This window comes from Phyllostomus discolor, chromosome 2, assembly GCF_004126475.2.
Source record: "Phyllostomus discolor isolate MPI-MPIP mPhyDis1 chromosome 2, mPhyDis1.pri.v3, whole genome shotgun sequence".
In the NCBI taxonomy this organism is placed as follows: domain Eukaryota; kingdom Metazoa; phylum Chordata; class Mammalia; order Chiroptera; family Phyllostomidae; genus Phyllostomus; species Phyllostomus discolor.
The window spans coordinates 109659081-109669381 of record NC_040904.2 but is presented as its reverse complement, the minus strand read 5'-3'; positions in this window follow the sequence as shown (position 1 = coordinate 109669381).

Sequence of the window (10301 nt, the reverse complement as noted above, 5' to 3'; positions counted from 1 at the left end):
TGATACTCTTTAAAAATAAACTTTTTAAAGACTATTTAATGGCTTGAAAAATTATTTAAAATATAATGTTAACTGAACAAAGAAGAAACACAAAACTATACATATTGATGTATTTTAATATGCATATGCATGTATATAAATTATATATCTATATCTAGAGAGAGAAGTATGAAAATGTTAACTGTGATTAACTGTGGTTGGTGATTTTTATTTTCTTCGTATACTTTTTAGTATTTTCAAATTTTTTTTACAATACAGTAAAAAAAGAGTCTCCTTAAATGAGTTGTAGGAATATAGTGAGTCTATCAGACCACAGCTGTTGCTGTAATTCCACTTGGCTCAACATATGCAAAGGATGAATGTCAGAAAGTGATCAAAGCAAGTGTTGGCTGTCAGGCTGAACGAGGGGAACAGACGGCATGTCATAATAGCTGAGTAAAGATCCTCTTCAGAAAATGCAACTCAGCTGCAGAGTATTGGGAAATTCAGCAGCTAAAACAGCAAGTTGGTGACAAGTGAACAAGCCTAAAAGCAGATGTACTAGTTTTATAATAATAATAATGATAATTATCATTTATAGGTGGCTTACTGTGTCAGTCAATAAGCTAAATGCAACTTCCAGCCAAGATGGAGGCATAGGTAGATACACTTTGCTTCCTTTCACAACCAAAAGAAGGACAACAAAAAATTTTAAGTCAAAAAATAACCAGAAATGCCAGAAAATTGAACTGTAAGGAAGTCTAACAACCAAGGAGTTAAAGAAGAAACATTCATTCAGACCAATAGGAGGAGCAGAGACAGGCAGCCAAGGCAGACAGGATGAGCAGCAAGGAGGCGGCCACAGGACCCAGTGGACAAGGTGGTGGCTGGTGGACTGGGTGGTCCCACATTTGCATGAGAATAACTGGTAGGAATAACTGGGGAGCGAGACAGACTGCACAACCCAGGGTTCCAGAGCAGGGATCTAAAGCCTCAAAACCTCTGGCAGTAAAAATCTGTGGGGGTTGAGGTGGCAGGATAAACTCCCAGGCTCACAGGAAAGTTTGTTGGAGAGACCCACAGGGTCCTAGAACATACACAAACCCTCCCACTAAGGAATCAGCACCAGAAGGACTCAATTTGCTTGTGAGTAGAGGGGGAAGTCACTGAAAGCTGGCAGAGAGCTGAGGAAGTGGCATTGTTCCCTCTCAGAACCCTCCCCCACATACAGCACCACAATCTGGCAATGTGGGTTGCCCTGCCCTGACAAATACCTAAGGTTTTACCCCTTACAACATAACAGCCGTGCTGAGACAAAAAAAAAAAATATGGCTCTAGTGAAAGACTAGATCAAAGCCCCAAAAATAGAACTAAGCAATGAACAGATAGCCAACCTATCAGATGCAGACTTCAAACACTGGTAATCAGGATGCTCATAGAAATGGTTGAGTATGGTAGCAAAATAGAGGAAAGAGTGAAGGCTATGAAAAGTGAAGTAAGGAAAATGTACAAGGAACTAGTGAAGGGAAGGAAACTGAGTCTAAAATCAATGATTTGGAGCAGAAGAAAAAAATAAACATTTAACCAGAACAGAATGAAGAAATAAGAATTCAAAAAAATGAGGAGTGGCTTGGGAACCTCCAGGACAACTTTAAATGTTCCAACATCTGAATTATAAGGGTGCCAGCAGGAGAAAATGAAGAGCAAGAAATGGAAAACTTATTGAACAAATAATGAAGGAGAGCTTCCTAATCTAGCAAAGAAAATAGACTTCCAGGAAGTCCAGGAAGCTCAGAGAGTCCCAAAAAAGTTGGACCCAAGGAAGCACACACCAAGGCACATCTTAATTACATTACCCAAGATTAAAGAGAAGGAATCCTAGAAGCAACAAGAGAAAAGGAGACAATTACCTACAAAAGAATTCCCATAAGACTATCAGCTGATTTCTTAAAATAAACCTTGCAGGCAAGAAGGGGCTGGAAAGAAGTATTCAAAGTCATGAACAGCAAAGACCTACATCCAAGATGACTCTGTCCAGTAAAGCTTTCATTTAGAATGGAAGGGCAGATGAAGTGCTTCCCAGATAAAGTCAAGTTAAAGGAGTTCATCATCACCAAGCCCTTGTATGAAATGTTAAAGGGACTTAACTAAAAAAAAAGATGATAAAAAAGATGAACAGTAAAATGATAACAAACTCAAACCAATCAACAACTGAACCTAAAAAAAGAAAAAACAGAGACAAACTAAGCAAACAACTAGAACAGGAATAGAGTCACAGAAATGGAGATCACATGGAGGGTTATCAGCATGGAGGAGGAAGGGAGAGAATAGTTATGTAAGAGAATATGGTGTCTACAGTGTGACACTGATGGGACCCACAGGTCCCCAGAGGAGGAACAGCTCCTCTGCTCCTGTTGCTCCCTGCGGTCCCTGGCCACACTGGAAGTTCCTCCAGCTCAGACTTGAGGGGCATGGAAGCAGACAGACAGTGGGATCTCACCCTGCAGGAGGTCCAGGTTCAATGGCATGGATGACTCATGGTCTAGTGTGTGAGCATCCTTTGTAAAATTGTCTTCTTTATTATAAATGACAGGCTTTATGTCTTATGATTTCTTGATCACATCTTTTCCTAAATCACTGGAAACTCTCCTTAAATACTTATTTCTGTGTTCAGAGGTGCGGGTACTGCCCATTCTGATGTTCACATTGCTGAGAGAAACAGCACTGCCGAAATCTACAGTATTCAAAAAAATCAAAATTTACTTGGGGGAAAAAAGAAACTTCCTACCATCCTTCCATAATCAAGTGACCTTCATGAAAACAATATGTGGTATGAAAATATAAACACAAAAATAAAGATATAAAGGCTTGCTACATACTCTCTTCGTTCCTCATTGGGTCCCCCAAAGGGAATGGAATAAGATCAGAGCCAGAAAAGAAAGACACCCACTTAGTCAACTGACTGGTGAATCCTGGAGAATTACTGCATAGGCATAAGTTCATGTGGTATTTTGAAAAGTTAGCATTTAATATTTAGTTTGTTAACTGCTTCATCACTCCTATGGGATAAAGATACCATGTTTTCAGGACTGTAAGACACACCAGACCATAAGATGCACCTAGGTTTCAGAGGAGTAAAATAGGAAAAAAAATTTTGAAGCAAAAAATGTGGTAAAATATTTAATAACTGGGACTGTGCTCCACTGATGCTCCCTCCCCCTGCCACAGCAAGCCAGGTAAGCTACATTTGGAGTATAAGACGCACCCCCATCTTCCTCCCAAATCTGGGGGGGAAAGTGCATCTTACAGTCTGAAAAATACGGTGCTTAAGAAATGTGAATGCTCGTATCACATTAATTTTCAATATTTTCCCTTAGTCCTCTCTACTTTCTACTTGCTCTGAATTTGAAAAGGAGCAGCAAAGATAGGTGAACGTTTGCACTAAGGTTATTCCTGAATTATTGAACCACCAAAATGTTTTAGGTTGCATTTTTGACAGAGTATCCACTGTGCATTCAGGCCACTGCAAGCACACCAATGTCAAAACGGAGACGCGCCTGAACTCTGCAGACCCGCTCTTCGAAGGAAAACAGGAAGGGACAGGGAACCGGAGCTCCTGGCTGGAGAACGGTCTCCAGGGAGCGCCCTGGCCAGGGATGTTGAAGCCGCACATTTATCCAACAGATGGAGCATTAGTTAGTGTGCATCCATTCGTGTCTTCCTAAAGGACAGTGGCAAGGTACGCCATCTTCTGTATGCCTGAACTTTGACAAACGAGTGGATAAATATGCCTAATAAATATCTCCTTAGATAATAGAGAAGGAGACGCATGCTTTATGAAGTGTTGAATCTGCCTGCTAAGTCTAAAGTAACCAGGTGAGCAGAGAATCCTCTCCCCAACAGGTGGCGATTATCTCCACAGGGAGCTGTTTCAGAAGCAGCCCACCTGTGCAAGGTGACCAGGCCTGGGTCCCCGCTCAGGTACATACTGACCCCAGAGTCTTCCTTGCAGTAATCTAACTGCCTGACCCAGCACAGGAAATGAAGATAGAAGATAAATAAAGAAGAAAAGAATAGGCGAGAAAGAGCGGTACAGAGAAACGGCCTCCCATCCACCCTGCCCTGCACCTGTGACCCGCCCTCGACCCTGGAGCTGCGGACCTCCCTGAAACTCCCCTTCCTCCCTCTGGACTCTCACTCCCACATTGGATGTGGAGGATGCCCAGGCCCACTCCCGGCGCTCCTTGGGACACCCCAGCAAACTACACACCTCCGTGCCCTCCTCCTTGCGCATGTAAACACGTACATGGTGGAGTACACACACACTCACCTGCACAGGTAAGCCTTGCTTCCACTCTCCAGACGTTTGCCCGCCCCTACCCCCTAATAGCTGTGCTGCCCTGTGGCTCTCTTTCCATCCCTTTTCCTGGTGCCCATGCCCTTTCCTCCTTTTCTTCCTTCCAGTCCCAGGCTAGCATCTCCATCACACACAGCTCCCACTGTTCTCCTTCTGACACTCCTACCATTTGGATGTTGGAATGTTTACAGTTGTCCCAGAGGTTCCTAAGCCTCTCCTCATTTTTTCTGAGTTCTTGTTTCTTCATTCTGTTCTGGTTGAATGATTCTTTCTTCCTTTTGTTCCAAACCATTCATTTGAGTCCCAGTTTCCTTCTCTTCACTGTTGGTTCCTTGTACATTTTCCTTATTTCACTTTTCATAGTCTTCACTTTTTTCTCTATTTTGCAACCATACTCAACCATTTCTGTGAGCATCCTGATTACCAGTGTTTTGAACTGTGCATCTGATAGGTTGGCTATCTTTTCATTGCTTAGTTGTAGTTTTTTGTGGAGCTTTGATCTGTTCTTTCATTTGGGCCATATTTTTTTTATCGAGAGTCCTTGCAGCTTCCACTATTACCCTCTTAGAGCACCGCCTTTAGAATAAAAGACTGTTGTTTCTCTACTAAGAACTCTTTTTAAATGTGGTTTGTTATTGTAGCACTTTTTACAACGAAACTATACTTGAACAGTCCAAAACTGCACATACTGTGTGAAGCTTCTCCTCTTTTTAAAATTTCTATGTAGAATTTCACATCTTGCAGTGTTTTGTAAATAAAAATTAAATTCTACCAAAAAAAAAAGGACTACATGAACAAAGACCAAGCTGTCCATCCCAACTGACTCTAGTCCCCAGATAGTTTATCAGCTGAGCATGGCTGCATAAATGAACTCAGCTGAGACAACTGAAGAACCACTATTTACACAATTACACAATTGTGTAAGTCAATACACAATTATAAATCATTACAGTTTTTTATGTTTAAGCCAGTAAGTTTTATTGCTTGTTGTACAGCGAAAGATAGCCAATACACATCATACACAAACAACCTTGGCCCTAAAATGCATAGACATAAGCAATCTTAACCTACACAAACCTACTATAAGGGAAAAAGAAAACAGAAAATAAGAATCAAAGCATTCAACTGATAAAATTGATGAACTGCCCCTCTGTGACAAAATTAAACAGAAGAAAACTTTAGCATAATACTCCCAACATAATTAAATATTCTTAAAAATGTATTTGGAAACATTGAAAAATCACCTTTAGCCCTGGCTGGTGTGGCTCAGTGCATTGAGTGCTTGCTTGTGAAGCAAAGGGTCACTGGTTTGATTCCAAGTCAGGGCACATGCCTGGGTTGTGGGCCAGGTCACCAGTAGGGAGCGTGCAAGAGGCAACAACACATTGATGTTTCCCTCTCTCCCTCCCCTTCCCCTTCCCCTCTAAAAATAAATATTTTTTAAAAAATTCACCTTTAATGAGAAATTTTTATTTAAAAAATAAAAGAAATGGACCTCAAATAGGAAGAATTAACATGAAACTTTATTTAAAAGAGGAAATAAATTAAAGCAAAAGACAGAAATCATATTAGAAATGATGACTAAATTATAAAGTGTCTAAGAGAGAAAAGGCTTAAGTAAAAGTTCAATAAGGGGCATTAAAAATGTAGTAAAACAAAAAATGGGATTAAAAACAAAAAAAGAAATGGTTGAAATAGAAGATAGGAAAAGATTCCACATATTATAAATAGAACCCCTCAAGGACAAAGAGTCGGGAAAATAAACGTGAGGGAGGAACAGAAGGAAGAAGAAGAAAAGGAAGAGAAGTAAAAGAAAAAAAGAAGGAGGAGTAAGAAAGAAGGATGAGGAAGAACAGGAAAAGAACACTGTAAACACACTAATATATAAGCTATAATCCAAGAAAAGTATCATAAAATAAAAACCTGAAAATACATACTGAAAGGATTAAACAGATAACCAGGAAAAATTAACATAGGCTAGTAAAACCATTAAACTTTAAAGATAAAGGGAAAAAGTCCTCTGGGACTTCAGGCAAAAAGATAGAACAATTTAGAAGGCCGAGAACACTATCTGAAAAGGAATACACAAAGCAAGACAACAAGAGAGTAGCATTTCAAAGAAATATAAGGAAAAACACAGTGAGCCAAAATATACAACGAATGCAAACATGAACCAAGCATGATCTGGCCAGCCCTCTGAAGAGAAAGGCTTGCAGAAAAGCCATTTCAAACATGTAAGAGCCACAAGAACACTGTACCCCCAAGCCCTTCTTTAGGAGAATCCTAGAGGATGAATATTTTCTAACCAAGAGGTGGCTGGAGATATTATAGCAAAAAAGCCAATGGCTTTTAACATTTAATATGTTTAAATATAAATCTAAGACTAAAAGACGGGGAGAGGGGAATGAATAAAATATAAATGTTTTATGTTTTGATAAAGTAGAAATAGATGCCATGAAAAAATAAAAGGGGGAGAGGAAAGTAGGGTGAGCTCATTAATTAGTATATAGGCAATAGGTAGAAATTAAAGGTATTATAAGAAACCAACAAACTAGACAGTAAAAGGTTAAATAAGAAAATAGGGAACCAAAAACAATAAAAAAGGTTTGAGCACAAAGGTAATCCACCTTAATAAACACCACAGTCTTTTTTAATACCAAAAGAAATTTTAAAATGAAAGCCCAATGGAAAATATGTAGACAACGAAACAGTTAATACAAAGAAAATATTCATAGTAATTATACTATGGCTGGATTGCAATAAAATATATTAATCACATCAACAATGTGAATGGGGCTAATTCACATATGAAAGCAATTTTCAATTTGTCTTACAAAGCAGACTCAGCTATATGCTGTGTGTAACAGAAACATCTAAAACGTGGTGATTCAGAAAAGTCAGACATATAGGGAGGGGCAAATAAAGATAATAAGAAAGCAAGAGTTAGGATTCTAATATTAAAGTAGAATTTCAACCAAAAGCTTTATATGTGACAAGAAAGGACACTGTAATTCTAAAAGCCAACAATGCAGATACAGCAGTAATGAACATCTACATTCCAAAGCACATGCCAGTCACCTTCATAAGCAGGAAATTGTAGGAAACTTCAGGAGAAATCTATAGAAATATATAAATAATAAGAAATTTTAAGATACCACTCTTACTACAACTTAGGTCAAAAATAAGGATAGGCAATAAATACAGATAATGAAGACCTAAACAATATAATCAATAAAGTAGGGGATATATATAGAACTTCATACACTGATAATAAAGAATATACCTTCTTTTTAACTGCACATGGAACATTCGCAAAAATTGATCTTAGATAATGAAGCAATAATAAGTTTCATAAAATAGGAATAATATAAACAATGCTTTGATCATAGTGTAATAAAACTCTTAATTAGTAACAAACTGTTTTTTAGAAACACCACCATTTAATTGTAATACTAAACATAGCTATGAAAATAGCTAAAATGCACAAATAGAATCTTTTTAAAAAGATTTTCAAAATTTATTTATTTTTAGAGAGAGAGGAGGGGAGGGAAAAAGGGAAAAGAGAGAAACATCAATGTGTGGTTGCCTTTCATGTACCCCCTACTCAGGACCTGGCCCGCAACCCAGGCATGTGCCCTGACTGAGAATTGAACCTGTGACCCTTTGGTTCACAGGCTGGCACTCAACCCACTGAGCCACACTAGCCAGGGCCACAGATGGAATCTTTTTATTATTCATGATGTCAAATGCACAGAGGTCTTAACCCCTGCCCAGGCTCTGCCACGTAACTGCCTGGTGAGCTTAAACAATTGCTCAACCACTGAACCCTTCCTTTCCCATATCTGTAACACAGAATTAAAATGAATAGGGTTGATCTAGGTAAAACATGGAGCTTACTGCCTGCCTACTGTGATCAATCACCATTAATTGTAAGTTCTGGCCATTATGAGGGGATGACAGTGGTCTGTGGATCTCGGTAACTGAAACTTAAAAATCTAATAGGATCAGAAGTTAGAAAGTTTTTAAAGTGCAGAGCAATTGTATTCTGAAAAAAATAGAACTCAATTTAAAGTCTAGGAAGTTCAGAATTCACACAGGGACTAACAGAGAGATTTAAAATACAAGGTTTTAAATTCTCAGTTGAAGGGACTTTTAAGCAATATTTGTTCTGCCAGGGCTCTTTAAAGGGGAAGAAACACACAGGCACACTCACACTCAAGCCCACTGTCGGACTTCAATTTAGCAGGCATGCTATGTTTGGTTGAGTTTCATCAAATCCCCCCCCCCAAAAAAAAACCTTTCAGAGGAAAAAAAATTATACACTGATCCCACCAGGGCTTAGCTTAGAGTGTCACCTCAACATTTTCATTAGAAAATCATAATTAAATCTCCAGCTTCATTTGTAGGCTAGCCAAAAATAAGACAAAAATTCTTTTAGGGGTGAATGCAATTTAGCATGATAACAGATTAAAGGAGAAAAGAATATCAGTCAATGAGTGCAGAAAAAGCAAGAAATTCAATACCTATCATGATATTTTTTAAAAATGTACAAAACAAACGTCCTTAATTAGATAAAGGGAATCTTTAAAAAAAATTAATGGTGAAATTTTGACAGCTTTCCTTTAAGATTAAGAAAAACTCAAGGACCCGATTATTTCTACTTCTAATCAACACTGTATCAGCAATCCCAACCAGGAGATTAACGAAACAAAATTAAGTAAAAGATCAAAGGTTTGACAAGGAATACGAAAAACTGATTATTTGTAGATGTTATGATTGTCAAAGTAGAAATCTCTAAAACATATACAGATAAATGATTAGAATAGAGGGGTTTAGCAAGATTGCTGAATACAAATTCATTACATGAAATTTAATTGCCACAATTAGAAATTACTGCTTTCTTTAAAAAGTTGATACCATCTGCAAGTGCAATAAGAATTTGTGAATAAATCTAACAAATAGTATACGAGGACTATTATGGTAAAAAGTTATAAAATGTTTTTACTAAAAGACCCAACTAAATGGAACTGTACCCGATGCTCTTCTCCCGGCTGTCATGGTCTGCAAGGAGCAGGGTGTCCAGTCACACATGCACTGCCAAAATCCTCCCCCATTTCTGGGGGTTGAGTTCCCCATTACAGATGGAAAGGACAAGCCACAAACCATAATTAAATACTTGCAACATATATAACCAACAACGGGTGAGCAGCCTGAATTCATGAATTAATAAGAAAAAGATAAATAATCCAATAGAGTAAATAGGCAAAAAGATATCACAGTTCAGTAATTAACTGAAAAGAAAACATGAATGGGCTATAGACATATAAAAATATTGTCCATTTCATTACTCATTTAGTAACTAAAAATTAAAACCACCAGGAGATAACATTTAATACCAGTTGGACTGACAAAAAATTAAGGAATCTCTCATTACTAATGCTAGAGAGGACGCAGAACAGGGCTCACAAACACTGCTGGTGGGAAGGTGACTTTACAGAACCCCCACTCAAAACAATTTGAACATTTGCATACTTAAATACTCTACCGTGGCGTGGCTTTAAACCTTTTAACTATCACCACAATAATACATTGTATATCCCAAATCAGTACAGCAACACACAAGTGAAATTACTTTAAGAAAATATTACATACCCTGCTCTTCTCCACTTTTGTATACAAAGGCCTGTACTTCTTTTATACCAGTCCTGCCATGAATTTCCATAGGGTCATTCTCAGCAGCATAGACTTCTTGCCTTGGACCTTCGTACATGATGTTTCTTTAGGTAGAGCAGGCTGGTGTTCAGTTGAACCCAAGTATTTTTCTCTCTTCCATTTTGGTCTGATTTTTTTCCCTCATTTTTCTTCAGTGTTATTTTGTTGGAGAAAGCATCTCAGTATATTAGCATGCCCAATATGTATAAATCACACATTAATTCTCTTGGTAAATAAATAACTTCTTTGAGCC